The sequence below is a fragment of the Ranitomeya imitator genome, chromosome 1 (genome assembly GCF_032444005.1).
Source record: "Ranitomeya imitator isolate aRanImi1 chromosome 1, aRanImi1.pri, whole genome shotgun sequence".
NCBI classification, from domain to species: Eukaryota; Metazoa; Chordata; class Amphibia; order Anura; family Dendrobatidae; genus Ranitomeya; species Ranitomeya imitator.
In genome coordinates, this window is record NC_091282.1 from 810,861,568 (window position 1) to 810,888,934 (window position 27,367).

The 27,367-nt window shown below is 44.9% G+C and overlaps 1 protein-coding gene across 1 annotated transcript in view; it reads right to left on the reverse strand.

Moving 5' to 3' along the window:
• S1PR4 (sphingosine-1-phosphate receptor 4) overlaps positions 1–26,609 on the reverse strand; it is a 56,506-nt gene extending 29,897 nt beyond the window's left edge. Inside the window, exon 1 of the mRNA XM_069739404.1 lies at positions 26,540–26,609. The gene's annotated coding sequence lies outside the window, so the exon portion shown is untranslated. The remainder of the gene's footprint in view (positions 1–26,539) is intronic.
• Positions 26,610–27,367: the final 758 nt, after the last annotated feature.

A 27,367-nucleotide genomic window follows, 5' to 3' on the forward strand; every position in this document is an offset into this window, starting at 1 on the left:
AATAAATACGCATTAAAGCTCAAGCTCTAAATCTAATCCATCTTTACAATTGCCATTGTTGCAGCAAAATACAAGTCACGCTATACGGAAAAACATGTCTTTGAAGCTTCAGTCTACACATGGTACTGCAGTTCTCTATTTTGTGGTTTAGGCGTTGCACAGACCTACAGGAAGGGTGTGTGTGTGAAGTTTGACTGAGCATGGCAAAGATTACTTCCAAGCAGTAAAACGACTGATCACGCATTATTGGTATTTTTACTATTCCTTATGTACTTTTACTGTATATAGTGACATTCTTATTGTGCACCGTGCTTGATTACAAGTTCAGAGTTAAACTTGGTATATGATATTTCCCTATAATGTGCCATTATATTATAACAGGTGTGGGTCTGACCTACATGACCCTCCCACCACAAGAAAGAAGAGACTGTCGCTATAAGAGGGCTTGTTTTTTGCAGAATGAAGTGCAGTGTTTAAATGACACCATTCATGATGCCCTACAATCAGTGCTGCTATGAGGGCAGTAATGCCCTTACTGGCATAGGGGGCCCGATGAGCAGAGGGGGCACGCAGCAGGCCCCCTCTCTTCTACTCACCAGGCTCCAGGGGCAGGATGCTGCTGTTTAAGTAACTGTTTGCCCGTCCTCAGATGCACGATCAGTTGAAATCTGTTGCCATGCAGGAGATTCCTCACGCACAGCAACAGTTAACAGCCGCTAGCCAATCATAGGCCGGCAGCAGCGTGCACGTCGGTGACGTATGACGTCACTGTCATATACTGGAATGACGCTGCGCGCCTCAGCTGAATTGTAGGGGAGGACACCGCTGGACCTCGGCTAGGTAGGGAGAAACTTTTTTTGGGTAAAGCTGCTGTATGGGGCTCCAATATATCGCAATGGGGTGGATTATACTGCCATGGGGGTTCATTATACCACTATGGCGGGGTGCATTATACTATGGGGGTGCATTATGCCACTATGGGGGTGCATTATACTATATATGATAAGCGGGTGCATTATACTATGGGGCTGCATTATACTGCTATTGGGTGCATTGTGCTATATATCACAAGTGGGTGCATTATACTATGGTGTGCATTATACTGCTATGGGGTGCATTATACTATATATGACAAGGGGGTTCATTATACTGTGGGAGTGCATTATATTATGGGGTGCATTACACTACTATGGGGGTGCATTATACTACAAATGACAAGTGAATGCATTATACTATATATGACAAGGGGGTGCATTATACTGTGGGGGTGCATTATATTACTATTGGGTGCATTATACACTATGGGGTTCATTATACCACTATGGGGGTGCATTATACAACTATAGGGGCGCATTATACTACTACAGAGTGCATTATACTACTATAGGGTACATTATACCACTATGGGGGTGCATGATACCACTATGGGGTGCATCATACTACTATGGGGGTTCATTATACTACTATGGGGCTGCATTATACTACTATGGGGGTGCATTATACTATGTATGAGAAGGGGGTGCATTATACTATATATGACAAAGGGGTGCATTATACTATGGGGTGCATTATATCAGGGGTGTCAAACTACATTCCTCGAGGGCCTCAAACCATGCGTGTTTTCAAGATTTCATTAGCATTGCACAAGGTGCTGGAATCATTCTCTGCAGGTGATTAAATTATCACCTGTGCAATGCAAGGAGATCCTGAAAACATGACCTGGTTGCAGCCCTCGAGGAATGCAGTTTGACACCCCTGCATTATATTACTATGGGGGTGCATTATACTATATTTGACTATGGGGGTGTGCTATACCACTATGGGGGTGCATTATACTACTATAGGGTGCATTATGCCATTCTGGAGGTGCATTATACAACTTACTATTACTATGGGGAGCATTATACTACTATAGGGGTTCATTATACTACTATGGGGCTGCATTATAACACTATGGGGGTGCATTATTTTACTAGGGGGCTGCAGTTTCCTGCTATGGGGCTGCATTATACTACTATTGAGCGGTGCATTATACTATGGGGGTGCATTATACTATATATGACAAGGGGGTGCAGTATACTATTAGGTGCATTATACTATATATGACAAGAAGGTGCATTATACTATGGGGGTCCATTATACTATATATGAGAAGCGGATGCATTATAGTATGGGGGAGCATTATACTATAGGGGTGCATTATACTATATATGACAAGGGGGTGCATTATACTGTGGGTGCATTATATTACTGTGGGGGTGCATTACACTATATTTGACTATGGGGGCGCATTTTACTACTATGGGTGTTATGATCCGGTGACCTTTGAGCAGCATGAAAACTTTCACTGGAGTAGGGGGTAACTATAATGACCCCAAATCCTGATCTTAACACCGTAACTAGAAGTAGCCGTGGGGTGTACCTAACAAACCCTAGTCACCTCGTCACAGCCGGAGGACTAGATACCCCTATAGATGGAAATAGGAATACTACCTTGCCTCAGAGCACAACCCCAAAGGATAGGCAGCCCCCACAAATATTGGCTGGGAGTAGGAGAGGAAAGACAAACACAGGCAGAAAACAGGATTTAGCACAAGAGGTCGCTCTACCTAAAATAGGAAAGGATAGGACAGAGTTCTGTGCGGTCAGTATTAAAACCCTTCCAAAAATATCCACAGCAGATTATACAAAAAATTCCTCCATCTAACTAAAGACGTGGAACGTATATCTGCAACTCCAGAGGGTCCTACACTCAGAGCAAGAATACAATAAAAAAACAAGCACACAGCTTGTGTGCCATAGAAAAAGAAACAGACACTTATCTTTGCTGAATTGGCAACTAACCAGGAGAAGCCAGACATAGATCCAACACTTCCCAAGAAACATTGACAACTGGCAAGGACTAATGAGTCCTGCAAACCTAAATACCCCAGTCAGAGTTGCAATCAGCAGATACACCTGTCCAGGACTGCAAGCCAGGGACAACTGCATTACCACCTACAACCACCGGAGGGAGCCCAAAAGCAGAATTCACAACAGTACCCCCCCTTGAGGAGGGGTCACCGAACCCTCACCAGAGCCCCCAGGCCGATCAGGATGAGCCAGATGAAAGGCACAAACCAAATCAGCGGCATGGACATCAGAGGCAAAAACCCAAGAATTATCCTCTTGGCCATAACCCTTCCATTTGACAAGGTACTGAAGCTTCCGCCTCAAAGATCGGGAATCCAAAATCTTCTCAACAACATATTCCAACTCCCCATCAACCAACACAGGGGCCGGAGGATCAACAGAGGGAACAACGGGCTCCACATATTTCCGCAATAAAGATCTATGGAAGACATTATGGATCGCAAAAGAGGCCGGAAGCGCCAGTCGAAAAGACACCGGATTAATAATCTCAGAAATCCTATAAGGACCAATAAACCGAGACTTAAACTTAGGAGAAGAAACCTTCATAGGAACATGACGGGAAGACAACCAGGCCAGATCCCCAACCCGAAGCCGGGAACCAACACACCGACGACGGTTAGCAAAACGTTGAGCCTCCTCCTGAGACAACACCAAATTGTCCACCACATGAGCCCAAATGTTATGAACAGGTGATTCAGAACCACAATGGACCTAGTGGTTAAGAGCACACAAAGTGACCTGATAGTTACCAACATAGAACGAGCTCTGAGACATGGGAACTCTGCTGACCGCAATCCCTAATCCTATCATACCACACTAGAGGTAGCCGTGGATTGCTCCTAACACTCCCTATGCAACTCGGCACAGCCTGAGAAACTAGCTAGCCCTGAAGATAGAAAAATAAGCCTACCTTGCCTCAGATAAATTCCCCAAAGGAAAAGGCAGCCCCCCACATATAATGACTGTGAGTTAAGATGAAAATACAAACACAGAGATGAAATAGATTTTAGCAAAGTGAGGCCCGACTTACTGAATAGACCGAGGATAGGAAAGATAGCTTTGCGGTCAGCACAAATACCTACAAACAACCACGCAGAGGGGGCAAAAAGACCCTCCGCCCCGACTAACGGTACGGAGGTGCTTCCTCTGCGTCTCAGAGCTTCCAGCAAGCAAGAAAAACCAATATAGCAAGCTGGACAGAAAATATAGCAAACAAAAGTAACACAAGCAAAACTTAGCTTATGCAGGGCAGACAGGCCACAAGAACGATCCAGGAGAGAGCTAGACCAATACTGGAACATTGACTGGAGGCCAGGAACAAAGAACTAGGTGGAGTTAAATAGAGCAGCACCTAACGACTTAACCTCGTCACCTGAGGAAGGAATCTCAGAAGCCGCAGCCCCACTCACATCTACCAGAGGAAGCTCATAGACAGAACCAGCCGAAGTACCACTCATGACCACAGGAGGGAGCTTGACCACAGAATTCACAACAGTACCCCCCCCTTGAGGAGGGGTCACCGAACCCTCACCAGAGCCCCCAGGCCGACCAGGATGAGCCAAATGAAAGGCACGAACCAGATCGGCAGCATGAACATCAGAGGCAAAAACCCAGGAATTATCTTCCTGACCATAACCCTTCCACTTAACCAGGTACTGGAGTTTCCGTCTCGAAGTACGAGAATCCAAAATCTTCTCCACTATATACTCCAACTCCCCCTCAACCAAAACCGGGGCAGGAGGATCAACGGATGGAACCACAGGTGCCACGTATCTCCGCAACAATGACCTATGGAATACGTTATGGATGGAAAAAGAAGCTGGAAGGGTCAAACGAAAAGACACAGGATTAAGAACCTCAGAAATCCTATACGGACCAATGAAACGGGGCTTAAACTTAGGAGAGGAAACTTTCATAGGAATATAACGAGATGACAACCAAACCAAACCCCCAACACGAAGTCGGGGACCCACACAGCGCCTGCGGTTAGCGAAACGTTGAGCCTTCTCCTGAGACAATATCAAATTGTCCACTACATGAGTCCAAATCTGCTGCAACCTATCCACCACAGTATCCACACCAGGACAGTCAGAAGACTCAACCTGCCCTGAAGAGAAACGAGGATGGAAACTAGAATTGCAGAAAAACGGCGAAACCAAAGTAGCCGAGCTGGCCCGATTATTAAGGGCGAACTCAGCCAAAGGCAAAAAGGACACCCAATCATCCTGATCAGCAGAAACAAAACATCTCAGATATGTTTCCAAGGTCTGATTGGTTCGTTCAGTCTGGCCATTTGTCTGAGGACGGAAAGCCGAGGAAAAAGACAAATCAATGCCCATCCTAGCACAAAAGGCTCGCCAAAACCTCGAAACAAACTGGGAACCTCTGTCAGAAACGATGTTCTCCGGAATGCCATGTAAACGAACCACATGCTGGAAGAACAATGGCACCAAATCAAAGGAGGAAGGCAATTTAGACAAGGGTACCAAATGGACCATCTTAGAGAAGCGATCACAAACCACCCAAATGACCGACATTTTTTGAGAGACGGGGAGATCCGAAATAAAATCCATAGAGATATGTGTCCAGGGCCTCTTCGGGACTGGCAAGGGCAAAAGCAACCCACTGGCACGAGAACAGCAGGGCTTAGCCCGAGCACAAATCCCACAGGACTGCACAAACGAACGCACATCCCGTGACAGAGACGGCCACCAAAAGGATCTAGCCACCAAATCTCTGGTGCCAAAGATTCCAGGATGACCAGCCAACACCGAACAACGAACCTCAGAGATAACTCTACTTGTCCATTTATCAGGAACAAACAGTTTCTCCGCTGGGCAACGGTCAGGTCTATTAGCCTGAAATTTTTGCAGCACCCGCTGCAAATCAGGGGAGATGGCAGACAAAATTACCCCCTCTTTGAGAATACCCGCCGGCTCAGGCAAACCCGGAGAGTCGGGCACAAAACTCCTAGACAGGGCATCCGCCTTCACATTTTTAGAGCCCGGAAGGTACGAAACCACAAAGTCAAAACGGGAGAAAAACAGCGACCAACGAGCCTGTCTAGGATTCAACCGTTTGGCAGACTCGAGATAAGTCAACTTCTTGTGATCAGTCAAGACCACCACGCGATGCTTAGCTCCTTCAAGCCAATGACGCCACTCCTCGAATGCCCACTTCATGGCCAGCAACTCTCGATTGCCAACATCATAATTACGCTCAGCAGGCGAAAACTTCCTGGAAAAGAAGGCGCATGGTTTCATCACCGAGCCATCAGAACTTCTTTGCGACAAAACAGCCCCTGCTCCAATCTCAGAAGCATCAACCTCGACCTGGAACGGGAGCGAAACATCTGGTTGGCACAACACAGGGGCAGAAGAAAAACGACGCTTCAACTCTTGAAAAGCTTCCACAGCAGCAGAAGACCAATTGACCACATCAGCACCCTTCTTGGTTAAATCAGTCAACGGTTTAGCAATACTAGAAAAATTACTGATGAAGCGACGATAAAAATTAGCAAAGCCCAGGAACTTTTGCAGACTCTTCAGAGATGTCGGCTGAGTCCAATCATAAATGGCCTGAACTTTAACAGGGTCCATCTCGATAGTAGAAGGGGAAAAAATGAAACCCAAAAATGAAACCTTCTGAACACCAAAGAGACACTTTGACCCCTTCACAAACAAAGAATTCGCACGCAGGACCTGGAACACCATTCTGGCCTGCTTCACGTGAGACTCCCAATCATCCGAGAAGACCAAAATATCAGGAATTTATCCAGGTACTCTCGGAAGATGTCATGCATAAAGGACTGAAACACGGATGGAGCATTAGAAAGCCCGAATGGCATAACCAGGTACTCAAAATGGCCCTCGGGCGTATTAAATGCTGTTTTCCATTCATCAGAGGAAGCTCATAGACAGAACCAGCTGAAGTACCACTCATGACCACAGGAGGGAGCTTGACCACAGAATTCACAACACCCAAATCTGCTGCAACCTGTCAACCACAGAATCCACACCAGGACAGTCAGAAGGCTCAACCTGCCCAGAAGAAAAACGAGGATGAAAACCAAAATTACAAAAGAAAGGCGAAACCAAAGTAGCCGAACTAGCCCGATTATTAAGGGCAAACTCGGCCAATGGCAAGAAAGCCACCCAATCATCCTGATCAGCAGACACAAAGCATCTCAAATAAGTCTCCAAAGTCTGATTAGTTTGCTCGGTCTGACCATTTGTCTGAGGATGAAACGCAGAAGAAAAAGACAAATCAATGCCCAGCCTAGCACAAAAGGCCCGCCAAAACCTAGAAACAAACTGGGAACCTCTGTCGGACACAATATTCTCCGGAATACCATGCAAACGGACCACATGCTGAAAAAACAACGGAACCAAATCCGAAGAGGAAGGCAATTTAGGCAAAGGCACCAAATGAACCATCTTAGAAAACCGGTCACAAACAACCCAGATAACCGACATCCTCTGGGAAACCGGAAGATCGGAAATAAAATCCATAGAAATATGCGTCCAGGGCCTCTCAGGGACCGGCAATGGCAAAAGCAACCTACTAGCACGGGAACAACAAGGCTTGGCCCGCGCACAAGTCCCACAGGACTGTACAAAAGAACGCACATCACGCGACAAAGAAGGCCACCAAAAGGACCTACCAACCAAGTCTCTGGTACCAAAAATGCCAGGATGACCAAGATCTCCAGACCACCTTGCGGCCCCTGTAGTCTGACCTTCCCACGACCATTTCCTTCTTATTACTGAGATAGAACTTAAATAGAACTTATTGACGATGGTTGAGACCTCGTGTTTCTAATAAAACCATCCAGATTAGTCCTCCCTCCCTCCATCCCCCCCTACAGGAAGGCATTTTTTAACTAGACTACGCGCCTGAAGAAACAGAAAAGGATTGTTACCAAACGATGGGAAACGGAGTGAGGCCGATTCAAAAGAAGATATAGAAAAATTAAGGTCTAGCAGATCTATTGCCTGTCTGCATCCCTGAGTCGCCAATTGAGTATAGAATGACGGAGCCCTGCCCCCCAAAAATCCTGGGTTCTTAAGGAAAGGCTGAAAAGGGGAAATCCCAGCACTCAATCCGCAAAGTCTCCTACATCGTCTCCAAGTCAACACTGTCTGCCAAAGCGTTGGGTATTCTTGTATTTCCGCCGGGACCTCCTCCCCCCTCAAATGTAGCAATGCCGCCAGCGAGATATGTGGGCACATCTGTTGTTCTAAACTCACATTAGCAAAATGAGAGATACCCCTTATCCAATCAATGGCGAATCTAAAGTTAGCAGCTAGGTTGTACCTCCCTATGTCCGGAAAATTTACTCCTCCATCTTTTTTTGTCGCCTGCAATTTAGCAAGACCAATACGCGTCCTACCTCCCACGCCCCAAATAAATTTTCGAAACCCAGAGTTAAGTAAACTAAGATCCGTCCTGGACAGCAAAAGGGGCAGGGTCTGAAAGGCATATAGTAATTTAGGGAAGACTATCATTTTGATCAAGTGGCACCTGCCTGAGAATGATAATGTGAAGTGTTTCCATGAGTGAAGGAGATTAATTATTGAAGATATCAGTGGTTTATAATTAACTGTGTACAAATTAGACATATCTGCTGTCAGCCATATCCCCAAATATTTTATAGACCCCTGACTCCAGTGAAATGGGAACATTGGATCATGCAACCTACCAGTTCTAAAAATTGCCAGGGCCTCTGATATACTATAATTAACTTTAAAACCCGAGCACGAGCCAAAATCTCTTAAAATTCTCATAATAGCCGGAATTGCTCGGGCTGGATTGGCGATAAATAAAAGAATGTCGTCTGCAAATGCTGAGAGTTTAACAAAGTTTGTTCCCACCCTAACCCCCTCAAAAACCGCTTCATTCTGCAATGTTTTCAGGAGCGGGTCCAATGCCAAATTAAATAGCAGGGGGGGACAAGGGACATCCCTGACGAGTTCCCCGCTGAATTTCGAATGGTTTAGATAAGATGTTATTCACTGACAACCTAGACATCGGATTCTTGTAGATTGTTTTTATAGCCTCATAGAACCAGGGGCCAAAATTACGGAATGCTAACAAGTCATGCAGATAATCCCATGCCACCCTGTCAAAAGCCTTGTCAGCGTCTAAGCTGACCACGATTGATTTCGTATGTTTTTGTGCTCTGCAATAGGATATGGCTCCCAAGGCTGTTCTAATATTGTAAGTGATGGATTTCCCGTGAACAAATCCGGTTTGTTGTGGTGAGATTAAGTTAGGGATAATTCTTTGAAGTCTATCAGCCAAAATTTTTGTAAAAATCTTAAAGTCAGAGTTAAGTAAAGATATTGGCCTATACCCTTCCACCTGCATATGATCTTTGCCCGGCTTTGGAAGGACTATGACTACCGCTTCATTAAAACGATCTGGAAGATGCCCCCCCTTAACCACTTCATTGTACAAATCACAGAGGTGGGGTGCCAGACTAGGTCCTAAAATCTTATAATGTTCATTGCTAAACCCATCTGGGCCCGGGGCCTTGGAGATTTTGAGATTATTGATAACCTGTAAAATTTCAGAAGTGGATATAGGGGCATTAATAGTCTCTCTCTCTTCCTCAGTTAATGTTGGTGCTAAATGACTTTTGAGGAATTTCTCATTCTCTACTCCCCCCTTAGGTTCCGATTTGTATAATTCGCTGAAAAAAAGTCTAAATTCCTGTACTATTTCTGCGTCATTAGATACTTGGTGTCCGTTTCGGTGTTGTATTTTGTGTATCTTTGCTCTTTTCCTATAGGGCTTTGTAAGTGAGGCCAGAACCCTACCTGGCTTATTGCCCCACCTGTAAAATTTGTGTTTCTGGTAATCCAAGTTCAACATGGCCCTTTCATGTGCCAAAGCCTCCGCTCTCTCTCTAGCCTCTAAAAACTTTGTCTTTGTTAGAGGGTTATTATTTGACTTAAATGTCTTATAGGCCTGTGTCAACGAATTTTGTGTATCTATGGTTCTTTTCATTAGATCTTTCTTTTTATGACTGACATAAGAGATAATCTGACCTCTTATTACTGCTTTTGACGCCATCCAAAACAAGTGTGAGTCGTTCCAATGAACTTGATTGTCCTGTTTATATACTTCCCATGCCATTTGTAAATGTTTCTTAAAATCATCTGATTGATAGAGGTAGGATGGGAAACGCCACCCCCTCTCCTGATGTATTGGGGATACTGTTATGGACCTGGTGGTTAGGAGCACCGGGAACGACCTGATGGGTAAACTCACACAGGACAAGCTCTGGGAAGTGGGAACTCTGCTGACCGCAACCCCTAATCTTATCACACAACTAGAAATAGCCGTGGAGCGTACCTAACTCTACCTAAACGCCTCTTTCACAGCCTAAGAGCTAACTAGCCCTAGAGATAGAAAATAAAGCCTACCTTGCCTCAGAGAAATTCCCCAAAGGAAAAGGCAGCCCCCCACATATATTGACTGTGAGTAAAGATGAAAGTCACAAACACAGAAATGAAACAGGTTTCAGCAAAGGGAGGCCAGACTTACTAAACAGACTGAGGATAGGAAAGGTAACTTTGCGGTCAGCACAAAAAACTACAAAAAGACCACGCAGAGTGTGCAAAAAGACCTCCGCACCGACTCACGGTGCGGAGGTGCCACTCTGCATCCCAGAGCTTCCAGCTAGCAAGACAAAATCATAATAGCCAGCTGGACAAGGAAGCAATGAACAAATAATAACTAGCAGGGACTTAGCTTCTGCTGGAGTAGACAGGTCACCAGAAAGATCCAAGAGCGAACTGAACCAGTACAAGAACATTGACAGCTGGCATGGAGTAACGATCAGAGTGGAGTTAAATAGAGCAGCCAGCCTAAAACTAAACTAGGTCACCTTTGGAAGGAACCTCAGAACCAGCAGCTCCACTCACAGCCACCAGAGGGAGTCCATGGACAGAACTCGCCGAAGTACCATTCATGACCACAGGAGGGAGTTCGATAACAGAATTCACAACAGGATACCAATCTGGATTTAAATGTCACTGGAGCATGATCTGAGATATGGATGTTGAGTATGTCTGTCTGAATTAGCGTGGAGAGCAATGAGGAGTGTAGGAGCCAGCAGTCTATCCTAGCATGAGAGTCATGTACAGTTAGGTCCATATATATTTGGACAGAGGCAACATTTTTCTAATTTTGGTTATAGACATTACCACAATGAATTTGAAACAAAATAATTCAGATGCAGTTGAAGTTCAGACTTTCAGCTTTCATTTGAGGGTATCCACATTAAAATTGGATGAAGGGTTTAGGAGTTTCAGCTCCTTAACATGTGCAACCCTGTTTTTAAAGGGACCAAAAGTAATTGGACAGATTAAATAATTTTAAATATAATGTTCATTTTTAGTACTTGGTAGAAAACCCTTTGTTGGCAATGACTGCCTGAAGTCTTGAACTCATGGACATCAACAGACGCTGTGTTTCCTCCTTTTTGATGCTCTGCCAGGCCTTCACTGCGGTGGTTTTCAGTTGCTGTTTGTTTGTGGGCCTTTCTGTCTGAAGTTTAGCCTTTAACAAGTGAAATGCATGCCCAATTGTGTTGAGATCAGGTGACTGACTTGGACATTCTGGAATATTCCACTTCTTTGCTTTAATAAACTCCTGGGTTGCTTTGGCTTTATGTTTTGGGTCATTGTCCATCTGTAGTATGAAACGACGACCAATCAGTTTTGCTGCATTTGGCTGGATCTGAGCACACATTATGTCTCTCAATACCTCAGAATTCATTCGGCTGCTTCTGTCCTGTGTCACATCATCAATAAACACTAGTGACCCAGTGCCACTGGCAGCCATGCATGCCCAAGCCATCACACTGCCTCCACATTGTTTTACAGATGATGTGGTATGCTTTGGGTCATGAGCTGTACCACGCCTTCGCCATACTTTTCTCTTTCCATCATTCTGGTAGAGGTTGATCTTGGTTTCATCTGTCCAAAGAATGTTCTTCCAAAACTGTGTTGGCTTTTTTAGATGTTTTTTAGCAAAACCAGACTAGCCTTTTTATTCTTGATGCTTATGAGTGGCTTGCACCGTGCAGTGAACCCTCTGTATTTACTTTCTTGCAGTCTTCTCTTTATGGTAGATTTGGATATTGATACACCGACCTCCTGGAGAGTGTTGTTCACTTGGTTGGCTGTAGTGAAGGGGTTTCTCTTCACCATGGAGATTATTCTGTGATCATCCACCACTGTTGTCTTTCGTGGGCGCCTAGGTCTTTCTTCATTGATGAGTTCACCAGTGCTTTCTTTCTTTCTCAGGATGTACCAAAGTGTAGATTTTGCCACTCCTAATATTGTAGCAATTTCTCGGATGGGTTTTTTCTGTTTTCGCAGCTTAAGGATGGCTTGTTTCACCTGCATGGAGAGCTCCTTTGACCGCATGTTTACTTCACAGCAAAACCTTCCAAATGCAAGCACCACACCTCAAATCAACTCCAGGTCTTTTATCTGCTTAATTGAGAATGACATAACGAAAGGATTGCCCACACCTGTCCATGAAATAGCCTTGGAGTCAATTGTCCAATTACTTTTGGTCTCTTTAAAAACAGGGTGGCACATGTTAAGGAGCTGAAACTCCTAAACCCTTCATCCAATTTTAATGTGGATACCCTCAAATGAAAGCTGAAAGTCTGAACTTCAACTGCATCTGAATTGTTTTGTTTAAAATTCATTGTGGTAATGTCTATAACCAAAATTAGAAAAATGTTGTCTCTGTCCAAATATATATGGACCTAACTGTACGTGAGAGTAATGGGAGTAATCTCTTTCAAGAGGGTGTTGTAGTCTCCAAATATCCACTAGGTCCAGATGTTTCGAAAGTGAATGAATGCTGTTTCCTTGTGCTAATCTATGAGTGGCTGTCGAACCAGATCTATCCATGGAGGCATCAGCCACCTCGTTAAAGTCGCCTCCCATAATCACATGGATGCGCACACAGTAATCCCTCCCAAAACCCCCCCAACCCAAGTAACTTTTGTAACTATCATCAGAAATCTTAACTGTAAAATGAACATCTTACAGAATAAAAACGTGCCACTCAATGGGCAAAGGATCAACATTATATACTCAACATCGCCGACGATGAAAGAATCCTGGTGGAACTCATAGTTCAAGTAGGGCTAGAGTTGGCAGGTGGATGGATCTCCCCACGGAGAAACTCTAAAGCCTTATTTGGGTCATTGAAGACCCAGCTTTTCCCCGCCGAGATGAATCGCAGCATTGAAGGGTACTGCAAGCTGAAACGAATGTTATTTCGTAGCTGAGTAATCTTGGAACAAGAGTAACTTATGATTGTCATATAACAGGGATCTTTGTTTCCTGTAAGCTGATAGGATACGGGTTTTATCTTGAAAATCAAGGACTTTGAAAATGATTGGTCTTGGTCTGCCTCATCTCTAAGAGATCCCAGCCTGTGGGCTCTCTCTACGGCCATTGCACCTGATGGTAGTGAGATGCCAAGAGATTTCGGGAGCCATTCTGAAGTTAGTTTAATCAATTCTGATGAGGGGACAGATTCAGGTATGCCTATGAGCCTCAGATTGTTGCGGCGGGATCTGTTCTCGAGATCATCCACCTTATCCAGGAGGTCTGAAATGTCTTTTTCTTTATTAGTCAGATTGTCCTTGAGAGCCTTAGTGGAGTCTTCCAAGTCTGAGATTCTCTGTTCTGCTTCTGCTATACGCCTTCCCTGGGCATTGACTTGTGACAGAATTGAATCTAAGGAGGACTGGAAGGCCGCCAGGCGGTTGTCAATTACGGGCGTTAACCGATCCAAGATGGCATCTGCTATAGATTGTGTGTTCTCATTATTGATCTCCGAAGCCTGTGGTGTTGGAGATGTGCCTGCCTGAATGCGCGTGGAGCTTCTGCCAGCTTTGACATTTTTGCCCATATATTTATCCATAATGAGATGAGATGAGAGTCTGTTATATTATATAAGGGAGTCAGCGATGTCGCGATAAACGTCACTCACATGTAGCAGCTAAATTAGAAGATGTGTCAGTCAGTGCTGCCTTCTTTCCCCTCTCCCCATTCAGCTTCTTGTAAGAGCTATGTGTGGTCCCCTTATGCCAGACAGTGGCAATCCTGCAGCCTGTATATAGACACAGTCAGCGGTGTGATGTTTTGAGAGGGGCTGCGCTGTCAGGATGGCTTAGGAGGGGTGTGCTGGCGTCTAGCCCTCCGAGCTGCAGCTCTGTATACTGTCCCAGAGCCCGACACGTGGGCCTGCAAAATGGCGCCAGTCTGACTGCGCCTCCTGCCTTCCCCTCTTCTGCACCGCTCTTACCGCTGACCCGGCCGGGGGAGTCCCTCGGTCTCGTCGAAGCTGCTCACCGGTGTGTCGCACCTGGCCGGTAAGCTGAGTGGGAGCTTGGCGGGTGTATCGCCGTCGCGGATTCCCGCTGTGGAGGCTCCACTATGCGCCGCTTTAACTTCGGCGCTGCTTGCGCCCTGTGTCTCCGGGGCAGCCGGAAAGCTGGGTCAATGCCACCGACCCTTGTCCGGACCTTATCCTGGCGCTGGTCTTGATTAAAGTTGGGGTTTTCACCTCATAAGGGGCCCGCGATCCAGGAGCTCAACTAAAAGGCGGCCATCTCGAGGCTCCGCCTCCCGGAAGTCCCTGGTTTCGCCTTTCTTTTGTAATTTTGGTTTTCATCCTCGTTTTTCTTCTGGGCAGGTTGAGCCTTCTGACTGTCCTGGTGTGGATTCTGTGGTTGACAGGCTGCAGCAGATTTGGGCTCATGTGGTGGACAATTTGGTGCTGTCTCAGGAGGAGGCTCAACGTTTTGCTAACCGTCATCGGTGTGTTGGTTCCCGGCTTCGGGTTGGGGATCTGGTCTGGTTGTCTTCCCGTCATGTTCCTATGAAGGTTTCTTCTCCTAAGTTTAAGCCTCGGTTTATTGGTCCTTATAGGATTTCTGAGATTATTAATCCGGTGTCTTTTCGACTGGCGCTTCCGGCCTCTTTTGCGATCCATAATGTCTTCCATAGATCTTTATTGCGGAAATATGTGGAGCCCATTGTTCCCTCTGTTGATCCTCCGGCCCCTGTGTTGGTTGATGGGGAGTTGGAATATGTTGTAGAGAAGATTTTGGATTCCCGTTTTTCGAGGCGGAAGCTTCAGTACCTTGTCAAATGGAAGGGTTATGGCCAGGAGGATAATTCTTGGGTTTTTGCCTCTGATGTCCATGCCGCTGATTTGGTTCATGCCTTTCATCTGGCTCATCCTGATCGGCCTGGGGGCTTTGGTGAGGGTTCGGTGACCCCTCCTCAAGGGGGGGTACTGTTGTGAATTCTGCTTTTGGGCTCCCTCCGGTGGTTTTAGGTGGTAATGCAGTTGTCCCTGGCCTGCAGTCCTGGACAGGTGTAGAGTGGCCTCATGTGCTAAATCCTGTTTTCTGCCTGTGTTTGTCTTTCCTCTCCTACTCACAGCCAATATTTGTGGGGGGCTGCCTATCCTTTGGGGTTCTGCTCTGAGGCAAGGTAGAATTCCTATTTCCATCTTTAGGGGTATTTAGTCCTCTGGCTGTGACGAGGTGTCTAGGGCTTGTTAGGTACACTCCACGGCTACTTCTAGTTGCGGTGTTAAGATCAGGATTTGCGGTCAGTATAGTTACCACCTACTCCAGTGAAAGTTTTCATGCTGCTCAAGGCAAGGACTAATGAGTCCTGCAAACCTAAATACCCCAGTCAGAATTGCAATCAGCAGATACACCTGTCCAGGACTGCAGGCCAGGGACAACTGCATTACCACCTACAACCACCGGAGCAGAATTCACAACAGAGAGAGCGACTGGAGAAGGTGAGAGGGAATGGGGTCAGTAGTGCATGTAGTCAGACGAGAAGAAGAGAGGAGCCTTTAGACTTCTTCTTCTGTGATGGGATCAAATGTGGAGAGTGAGCCAGGGGAAATGCAGGGAGGGAATGGAGTCACTGCACTTGGTAGCTGGGAGCAGATTTCCTGATGGATACTATCTCTTTTCTCTGTAAAGTGGGAGGCCAGGTCATCAGCACAAATGTCTGTGATAGGGGCTCATGCTTTTGGCCTGAGGAGGGAGTGAAAGGTGTCAAAAAGTTTCTTGGGGTTGTTGGATAGTGAGGAGATCAGGGTGGTGAAGTTGATCTGTTTAGCGAGGTGAAGGGCAGAATTATAGGTTCTTAGCATAAATTTGAAGTGTTTGAAGTGTTCTGGTGTGCGAGTTTTACTCCATAAGCGTTCAGCACTTCTAGAGCATCGCTGGAGAAGCCGAGTTTGCGATGTGAGCCAGGGCTGTTTTACTCTGTGTTTGGAGGTTCTGAGGTTGAGGGGCGCTACTTGGTCCAGGGTGCTTCTAAGAGTGTCATTGTAGTTATGTACAGCCAGATCAAGACAGGAAAAAGAGGAGATTGGGGACAGTGATGAGTGTAGGAGTCTGAAAGTGTATGAGGGTTAATGGCTTGTAGATTTCTGAATGTGTGGTAGGTAGGAGTGTGCTGGGGTGGGCGAAGAATTTTGAGTGTAAAAGAGAGAATGTTGTGGTCAGAGAGGGGAAGCGGTGAGTTAGCTAGGTAGGAGATTGAGCAGAGCCGGGTGAAGACCAGGTCAAGGGTGTTACCGTCTTTGTGCGTTTCAGAGGTTGAGAGCCGTGAGAGGCCGAGAGAACTGGTTAGCGATAGAAGCTGGCATGCTGATGTGGAAGTGGGACTGTTTATGGGGATGTTGAAGTCTCCCAGGATAAGGGTTGGGAGTTCTGAGGACATAAAGTGCTGCAGCCAGGCAGAGAAATTGTCCAGGAAGTGGGTGGACGAGCCTGGGGGCCGGTATATGACCACTACTCTGAAGGAGAGGGGACAAAAGAGCCTGAAGGTGTGGACCTCAAAAGAAGGGAATGAGAGTGATAGAACTGGGGGGATGACCTGGAAAGTGCATTGTGGGGACAGGAGTATGCCGACTCCACCACCATGTCTGTTTGTGGGTCTCGGGGAATGGGAGAACTGTAGGCCACCATGGAAAATGGCAGCAGGGGAGACAGTGTCAGAATCCTGAATCCAGGCTTCATTGAGGGCCAACAGATTCAGAGAGTTGTTCAGAAAGTATTTGTGCAGAATAGGAATTTTGTTACATACAGACCGTGGATTCCACAGGGCACAATTAAAAGAAGGATATGAAGGAGTGCAAGTAATATTAATAAGATTACTGTGGTTATGATACAAGTTAGGATAGGATGAACATAAAGCACCAACCCATTTCCTCAAATAAAGGATGGGTCACACTCCAAATAAACTATAAACATATTGACCAAAGAGTCATTAAACTCAGTCACAAAGTGTATTCAATCTTAAAACCAATCTTTATTAACACATAGACAATAAAAAACATTAAAATAGTGCCTCAAAATCAGAATACATATACACTCAAGGTAAGCGACGGGAACTACAAATGCATTCAATCCAATAACTATAAAGATTAAATAGTCCTAAAGGGATGTTTCCTTATAATTTATATAACAGTCATCAGGTGATCCTTAACCATATTGTTAACACGTCTCTCCATGGGAAATACCCAATTATTCAAAGTGATAATCCACCGAGATTGATGAATCACAGATGGTCCACACAGAGGAGGATGTGTTCAGGACCCAGGGCTAATCCCTTACCACATTAATTTAAATCCAGGAGGGATTACAAAATATTACACATATCCCATACTACTAAGATCCAGGGCAAAACAGCCCCTGTCATCAGACGAGACGCCTCTGTGCACCTCAGTTTGAACACACCAGCCATACAGGTGACCCCCTTATACTGTCAATGTAAAAATATGCAAAGAAATGTGGCAATTTGCCCGATACATATTACCTTAGTGGACTCACTGTTCCCCTGCCTCGTGGCACGCTATCCCTTGACAACCCCAGAGACGTGTTAACAATATGGTTAAGGATCACCTGATGACTGTTATATAAATTATAAGGAAACATCCCTTTAGGACTATTTAATCTTTATAGTTATTGGATTGAATGCATTTGTAGTTCCCGTCGCTTACCTTGAGTGTATATGTATTCTGATTTTGAGGCACTATTTTAATGTTTTTTATTGTCTATGTGTTAATAAAGATTGGTTTTAAGATTGAATACACTTTGTGACTGAGTTTAATGACTCTTTGGTCAATATGTTTATAAGGTAGGATAGGGGTTGAGGTTGCGGGATGGTGGACCAGAGTTGGGGGAGATCTCCTCTGAAACCAGTAGGAGTAGGAAGATAAAGAGCAAGTAGGTACTGTAATTGTACGAAGTTTTTTTGTGCAGTGAGTTTGGGCAAGATGGACTGAGGTTTTTCAGGAAGATGAGAAGTGCATGGGAGCTGTACATGGGAGAGGGAAGGAGAGAGGAGCTGATGTATATGAGTTGTGATGGAGGGGGGATTGGGCGGTGAACGTGGATGATGAGGGAACATAGGGGGATAGGAATAAAGCACAAGGATAAAAGGGAGAGCAGAGTGTGAGTTACCTGACTAACTGCCATGGAATAACTGCCTTTTGATCGATGCTTATCTTCGGGATGCTTTGTTTCGAGGATGCTCGCGTGCACCCCCACATGTGTGCACCCCTAAGGATGTTTCCAAATTTATTATCCAGAATGCTGGGTCAGAAGAGATGGATTGTGGGAACTGGTTGGGGATAATTTGGCAGCTGGGGCCAGCACACCAGGGGGTGTTTAGATGATCAAAGACATTGGGGCTGGCAACATCTATATGCTATAACACCTTCCACCAAATAATATCTAGAGCGACCACAGTCATGGATATACATCAAACAGTGAGTAAAACGTACAATGCAACAAATGAATTATACCAATCATTAAGTGGGCACATTAAAATATGTTGCTAGATGGTAAAGTGGCAGATGACAGACAGCAGACAGCAAGCAGAGGTGGGATATTGTACCATTAGAGTCTATTGCAGCAGATGCGACAGCAAGCAGAGGTGGGAGGTTGTACCATTAGAGTCTTTTGCAGCAGATGCGACAGCAAGCAGAGGTGGGAGGTTGCACCATTAGAGTCTATTGCAGCAGATGCGACAGCAAGAAGAGGTTGTACCATTAGAGTTTATTGAAGCAGATGCGACAGCAAGCAGAGGTGGGAGGTTGTACCATTAGAGTCTATTGCAGCAGATGCTGATGACATTGTGCTTTTCTGCCCAGCCTCTGCTCCCTCCTATGTAGTAGCCTACTAATTTCTGCCTGTCTTTTGTCCTCACTGGCTGCCTGATTACTGCCTGGGCTACTGTTGAACTGTATGACCGGAGGGCACAGGCACTGAACTCAGAGCTCTTAGCAGACTCAAACAGCATTCTCCTGTAAGCAGTATGCTCCAGTTAGCTGGCAGGTCATACTAACATAGTAACATAGTTAGCAAGGCCGAAAAAAGACATTGTCCATCCAGTTCAGCCTATATTCCCTCAAAATAAATCCCTAGATCTATGTCCTTCTAAAGAACTTAATAACTAAGATACAATATTGTTACGCTCCAAGAAGAAATCCAGGCCTCTCTTGAACCCCTCGACTGAGTTCCCCATCACCACCTTCTTAGGCAAGGAATTCCAGATTCTCATTGCCCTAACAGTAAAGAATCCTCTTCTATGTTGGTGGAAAAACCTTCTCTCCTCCAGATGCAGAGAATGCCCTCTTGTAACTGTAACCCTCCTTGGTATAAACAGATCCTCGGAGAGATATTTGTATTGTCCCCTTATATACTTATACATGGTTATTAAATCGCCCCTCATTCGTCTTTTTTCTAGACTAAATATTTCTAATTTTGCTAATCGCTCTGGGTATTGTAGTTCCCCCATCCCTTTTATTAATTTTGTTGCCCTCCTTTGTACTCGCTCTAGTTCCATTATATCATTCCTGAGCACAGGTGCCCAAAACTGTAAACAGTACTCCATGTGCGGTCTAACTAGAGATTTGTACAGAGGCAGTATAATGCTCTCATCATGTGTATCCAGACCTCTTTTAATGCACCCCATGATCCTGTTGGCCTTGGCAGCCGTTGCCTGGCACTGGCTGCTCCAGGTAAGTTTATCATTAAATAGGATCCCCAAGTCCTTCTCCATGTTAGATTTACCCAGTGGTTTCCCGTTCAGTGTGTAATGGTGATATTGATTCCTTCTTCCCATGTGCATAACATTACATTTATCATTGTTAAACCACATCTGCCACCTCTCGGCCCAAGTTTCCAACTTATCCAGATTAGTGATGTGTCGTTCATGAACGATCGGAGTCAAAGAGCCGGTTCCCTGCTATGAACGATGGGAGCCAGCACCCTAGTGAGAGCCACTAAAATCCCTGTGTTTGGCAGACGTAACTCTGCCCACCTGGACAAAACTCCACCCACTCATCAATTTAATTGGCTGCTAGCAAGTGGGCTGAGTTTCTGCCATATGTGGGCGGGGTTTCAGACACCCAACATCTGCATAAATATGTGTTCACATATTGTGAACACATATTTACTAGGGATCCATTTAGGATCCAAATAGAGCCAGCTCTTTTTGGTGAGTGGAGCCATGATAGCCAAATCACCAAAAAGAGCAGGACTGCCCATCACTAATCCAGATCCATCTGTAGCAGAATACTATCTTCTCTTGTATTGACTGCATTACATAGTTTTGCATCATCTGCAAATATCGATATTTTACTGTGTAAACCTTCCACCAGATCGTTAATAAATATGTTGAAGAGAACAGGTCCCAATACCGACCCCTGCGGTACCCCACTGGTCACAGCGATCCAGTTAGAGACTATACCATTTATAACCACCCTCTGCTTTCTATCACTAAGCCAGTTACTTACCCATTTACACACATTTTCCCCCAGACCCAGCATTCTCATTTTGTGTAAAAACCTCTTGTGTGGCATGGTATCAAACGCTTTGGAAGAATCAAGATATACCACGTCCAATGACTCACCTTGGTCCAGTCTATAGCTTACCTCTTCATAAAAACTGATTAGATTGGTTTGACAGGAGCGATTCCTCATAAACCCATGCTGATATGGAGTTAGACAGTTATTCTCATTGAGATAATCCAGAATAACATCCCTCAGAAACCCTTCAAATATTTTACCAACAATAGAGGTTAGACTTACTGGCCTATAATTTCCAGGTTCCACCTTTGCTATGCGCCAGTCCTGTGGAACAGACCCCTTCGTTATAGAGCCCCTAAATATAAGAAATAATGGTTTGTCTATTACATTACTTAATTCTGTTAGTACTCGTGGATGTATGACATTCGGACCCGGAGATTTATACATTTTAATCTTATTTGGCCGGTTTTGCACCTCTTCTTGGGTTAGATTGAGGACCCTTAACACCTTTCTGCCATCGGATGGAATAGTACGTCTGATGGCAGAACCCCCGCTTTGATGCGGGCTTCGGCAGTGAGCCCTCATCAAAGCCAGGACATGTCAGCTGTTTTGAACAGCTGACATGTGCCCGCAATAGGCGCAGGCGCAATCTCGATCTGCCCATGCCTATTAACTAGTTAAATGCCGCTGTCAAACTCTGACAGTGGCATTTAACAAGCGCTGCCGGCCATCCGGCCGGAAATGCGCACACTGGTGACCCCCGTCACATGATCGGGGGTCATTGGTGCGTCGTCATGACAATCAGAGGTCTCCTGAAGACCTCTATGGTTGTTGATGCCAGATTGCTATGAGCTCGACGGCACTCATAGCAATGCTGTAATTCTACTACATAGAGGCGTATCTGAGCATCACCTCTATGTAGCAGAGGCAATCGAGTTGTGGCAGCTTCTAGCCTCCCATGAAGGCTATTGAAGCATGCCAAAATTAAAAAAAATGTTTTTAAAAATATTAAATAATAAAAAAATCTAAAAGTTTACATCAAATCTACACATATTTGGGATCGCCATGTTCAGAATCACCCAATCTATCAATAAAAAATTTTAAAAAGTATTTACCTGGTAAAAACACCAGAATTACGATTTTTGGTCGCCGCGACATTGCATTTTATAACGGGCGATCAAAAGAACGTATCTGCACCAAATGGTATAATTAAAAACGTCAGCTCGGCGCGCAAAAAATAAGCCCTCACCCAGACCACGAAAAATGGAGATGCTGCCGGTGTTAATTTCCCATTTATTATCTGTATTCTTATTTCTGAGGACATTGTCCCAGTCAACCAGATTAAGGGCATCTCTAAGCTGGTCAAAATTTGCCTTCCTAAAGTTCAGTGTTTTTGTGACTCCCTGACAAGTCCCCTTAGCGAAAGACAAGTGAAACTGTACAATATTGTTGTCGCTATTTCCTAGATGCCCGACCACCTGCAGATTTGTAATTCTGTCAGGTCTATTAGATAGTATTAAAGGGACACTGTCACCTGAATTTGGAGGGAACAATCTTTAGCCATGGAGGCGGGGTTTTGGGGTTTTTGATTCACCCTTTCCTTACCCGCTGGCTGCATGCTGGCTGCAATATTGGATTGAAGTTCATTCTCTGTCCTCCGTAGTACACGCCTGCACAAGGTAATCTTGCCTTGTGCAGGCATGTACTATGGAGGACAGAGAATGAACTTCAATCCAATATTGCAGCCAGCATTCAGCCAGCGGGTAAGGAAAGGGTGAATCAAAAACCCCAAAACCCCGCCTCCATGGATGAAGATTGTTCCCTCCAAATACAGGTGACAGTGTCCCTTTCAGTCTAAAAGTGCTGCTCCTCTGGTTGGATTCTGCACCAATTGTGAAAGATAATTTTTCTTGGTTATTAGCAGAAACCTGTTGCCTTTATGGATTTCACAGGTTTCTGTTTCCCAGTTAATATCCGGGTAAAGTCCCCCATAACAAGGACCTCATTATGGGTTGCAGCTTCATCTAGCTGCCTTAGTATTAGACTTTCCATGATTTCTGTTATATTTGGGAGTTTGTAACAGACCCCAATGAGAATTTTGTTACTATTTTTCCCTCCATGTATGTCAACCCACGACATCCTCATTCCCTTCGCTAATATCCTCCCTCCATCTGCTCCAATCTTCCACAGGTTGGATAATCTGAGAGAACAGTGCTGCTGTTATTAAAACTACTCTCTTGCAGCCCGTTGTCTTTGCGTAGTGACAGGAATGATTCTGCTCCGCCCTTCCCCAGGTTTCAGAACTGGTGCTGCGTCACGGATGTGTCAGAGGCTGCAGACCATTGAAGTGCATCTGTCTGCAGAAGGTCTCAGTTGTTAGCTTTGCAGACTAGTGGCCACCTTTCCGGGTGCTAATGACCACACCTGGACCTGGGTGTTTATATCTCCCTACTTCCTGTTGGGAGGCGCGGGTGTTATTTCCATTCCTCCCTTGTGAAGGCTTGGAGCTACAGCAGTCGGCTAACTTCCTTTCTGGTGTTGGGAGGACGTCTGGTGTTTCCTCTCTGAGCCTGTGTAGGATGGGGTTCCAGGGAGGTAGCCATGGCCGACAGCAATCCCTGTATCACTCTCTGGACCCCCTCCTGCATAAGTTCAAATTTCTCTGCTGCGTTACCTCTGTGCTGACTCTCTGTGCCATCTGGACTTGCCCGGTACGGGGATGTGTTCCTCACAGATTGTTCAGAAATAAAGGAGACACACTCCAGCTTAACTTCAATATGAACTTGTTTACTCAGCACAACTTGCTCAAATACAGGCACTTCGGGTATCACAGTCAGTACCTTCTTCTTTGTCCCTGCTCTGTCCTCTCCTTCTCCATATTCAGACCCGGGTCGTACCGTATCTTACAGTCCGGCAGAATCTACGGAATTCTTGCCTCACATGGGGAAGTCCTTCACCGCTTCGCCCCGGTTCTAAGAACTGCCGCCCAGGCAAAGACCTGCCACATCTTGCTTGTGCTGCCTGGCTCAACAAACTTCTTTCTTTCTCTATGGGGACAGATTCCTTTAGCTGTGTCTGCAGCACTGCCGCACTTTTTACTCCTAGAGGAACCTTCCTGTGCAAGCTGTTCTATGCTGGGCACCTCTCTTGTAACGTTGTGGGGCACAGTGACTCCTGGCCAGGCACCCCAGTGAGCTGCATGGGCGTCCAGGCCCTGACTGACTAAAACCAGGAAGCCTAACTATTCTTATGCCACTGTGCCCTTCCTACTCTAGCTATGTGCTACAGTACCCCCCTCTAATGGCCAACTATGGACACTACACCCCTATCACTATACTGGGCCCGGGGACAAATTTTCCCTAACACAAAGTGTGTCAAACATATATATATATATATTTACAGAGCAATATACAGACAGTATAGCAATGCTCTTGTACACGGTGGTAATACACTTTAGGTGTAGCAGTACCACCGTGTACGAACACATTAATAACATTTACATTGTTTACACTTAAAAGGGGTTGGGGAGGAGAAGGGAAGAAAAACATATTTACATTCCCTACATCTGCTCAAAGATAAGTGTTCCCCCCTGTTTGTCTTTCCCAGTTGTCTGTAGTGTAGTGGGGATTGACTAGCACTCATCCTGTCCTTCCTTATGCAGGGCTTACCGCTAGGGTCTGGCAGGGCTAAGGTATCCTGCTCTGCGATAGGTACGAAACCTATTTAGGGTCTTAGGGCAGACAGGGTGATGGTAGTTTTGCCTAGGGGTCTCCACTCCCTGCTTCCCTAGCATTGGGCTCCCCTTCCCCTTATCCCTTTGTGTTGTACTTAGTCTGTCTTACACCTTGCATAACAGCACTGCAACTGAAGAGTGTAATTGCTGTTTCGATTGGTCCCTCACCACCCCAGTTCAACAGAGGGTGGTTATAAATGGTATAGTCTCTTAACTGGGTCGCTGTGACCAGTGGGGTACCGCAGGGGTCAGTATTGGGACCTGTTCTCTTCAACATATTCATTAATGATCTGGTAGAAGGTTTACACAGTAAAATATCGATATTTGCAGATGATACAAAACTATGTAAAGCAGTTAATACAAGAGAAGATAGTATTCTGCTACAGATGGATCTGGATAAGTTGGAAACTTGGGCTGAAAGGTGGCAGATGAGGTTTAACAATGATAAATATAAGGTTATACACATGGGAAGAAGGAATCAATATCACCATTACACACTGAATGGGAAACCACTGGGTAAATCTGACAGGGAGAAGGACTTGGGGATCCTAGTTAATGATAAACTTACCTGGAGCAGCCAGTGCCAGGCAGCAGCTGCCAAGGCAAACAGGATCATGGGGTGCATTAAAAGAGGTCTGGATACACATGATGAGAGCATTATACTGCCTCTGTACAAATCCCTAGTTAGACCGCACATGGAGTACTGTGTCCAGTTTTGGGCACCGGTGCTCAGGAAGGATATAATGGAACTAGAGAGAGTACAAAGGAGGGCAACAAAATTAATAAAGGGGATGGGAGAACTACAATACCCAGATAGATTAGCGAAATTAGGATTATTTAGTCTAGAAAAAAGACGACTGAGGGGCGATCTAATAACCATGTATAAGTATATAAGGGGACAATACAAATATCTCGCTGAGGATCTGTTTATACCAAGGAAGGTGACGGGCACAAGGGGGCATTCTTTGCGTCTGGAGGAGAGAAGGTTTTTCCACCAACATAGAAGAGGATTCTTTACTGTTAGGGCAGTGAGAATCTGGAATTGCTTGCCTGAGGAGGTGGTGATGGCGAACTCAGTCGAGGGGTTCAAGAGAGGCCTGGATGTCTTCCTGGAGCAGAACAATATTGTATCATACAATTATTAGGTTCTGTAGAAGGACGTAGATCTGGGGATTTATTATGATGGAATATAGGCTGAACTGGATGGACAAATGTCTTTTTTCGGCCTTACTAACTATGTTACTATGTTACAGGTGATGTAAATATCCACAAGTCCTTAGAAAATACCAACAGTGTTCTGTTATAAACAGCAGCTCTCTGCACAGGCTATCCTAAAATTCTCACCTATTGGAGGACTTGAGGACTAGAGTTGAGAAATACTGGTCTAAACAATTTAAGAGACCAAGCAAGAGCACTGTAAAAGAGAGAAAAACTTCCCCAAGAAAAAAATAATTCAATTTAAACATACGTGCATCTATTTCCCTTGTTCAGTATCTACAATTTTCTGAAAACAAAAAATATGGAAACAATCATCACATCGGAAAAAAATTCTTTGTACATATTCCTTAAGCCACATGCATCAACAGCCTTGTTATAGCAACTATAGACTGAACTCTTAGAAAGCACAAACTTTCACCAGTTTGTGTTATAATATACAAATGTTCTTCACTCTCTCTTAATATAAAGTACATTTAATTTATGTCCACTTTGTTATTTCTAGAAACACAGTTGTATCTATTTTTTAATCTATCCATCTGGTTATCTATCTATCTATCTATCTATCTATCTATCTATCTATCTATCTATCTATCTATCTATCTATCTATCTAATCTACCTGCGTAATAACTTCACATCCATCTGATCTTATAGTTAGTTATATTATCCTTTCCTTTATTTTTTTTTCTATTCTGCCCCATCTCTTTGTATATTTAGTGTTTAGCCATGAAAGGATTAGCTACATGATCTTTCCCATAAGAATCCATTGAATCCCTGCTCACCTGGCATCAGATGGTCACTTTGTGCATGCATGCAGGTGATCTCTGATCTCTGAAGAAGTGACAGCTAATTGACATCTTGAAGTTCTGGCAGGAAATAATGTAACCTCTACCACAGGTTTCAGGATGGACCCCACCCAGGGGAGAGGCAGGGGTACTGGTAACTGCAAAAACTGTCAATACTAATGTTTTGCTTTGTATATTAAATTGTATCATTTTGCTAAGATTTACATTTTGTTCTCATTGTAATAGTTTTTGTGTATATAAAATGTAAATATTTATGTTGTTTATTATAAAGAAGTAATATATTTTATTTCAAAATACATTTGGGCTAGATATATAATGTTATAAATAGAGATGAGCGAATCTGTTCGGGTCCCTCATTATTCGGCAAGCGATAGCGCTTACCGAATAAGCTGCAGAGAGAACCTGGATACCTGGATCGCACCGGCTGTCCGGCGCCGTAGCTGCATGTGTCCCGGCTGTTTCACTGTGACAACACATGCATGGAGAGCCTGTTTCTTGGGGTCTCCATGCATGTGTTGTGACTATCACACAATCTAATATATAATTGCCTAGAATACTACTTCCTGCAATTTGTGCCAACTTCCGTGGCTTTGTCCGGAGCTAATGTCCGGAGCTAATGTCCGGAGCTAATGTCCGGAGCTAATGTCCGGAGATAAGTGACGTCAACAGTGTCCAGTGTCTGATTGGTTGCCGCCTGCTGCGAGCGACCAATCAGAAACGTGCCGTACTGTGACACACTCCGCCCGCCATTTTGGTGTGATTTTTGAATTTTTACCTCACAGCAAGTTTCTACTGCGTGGAGGC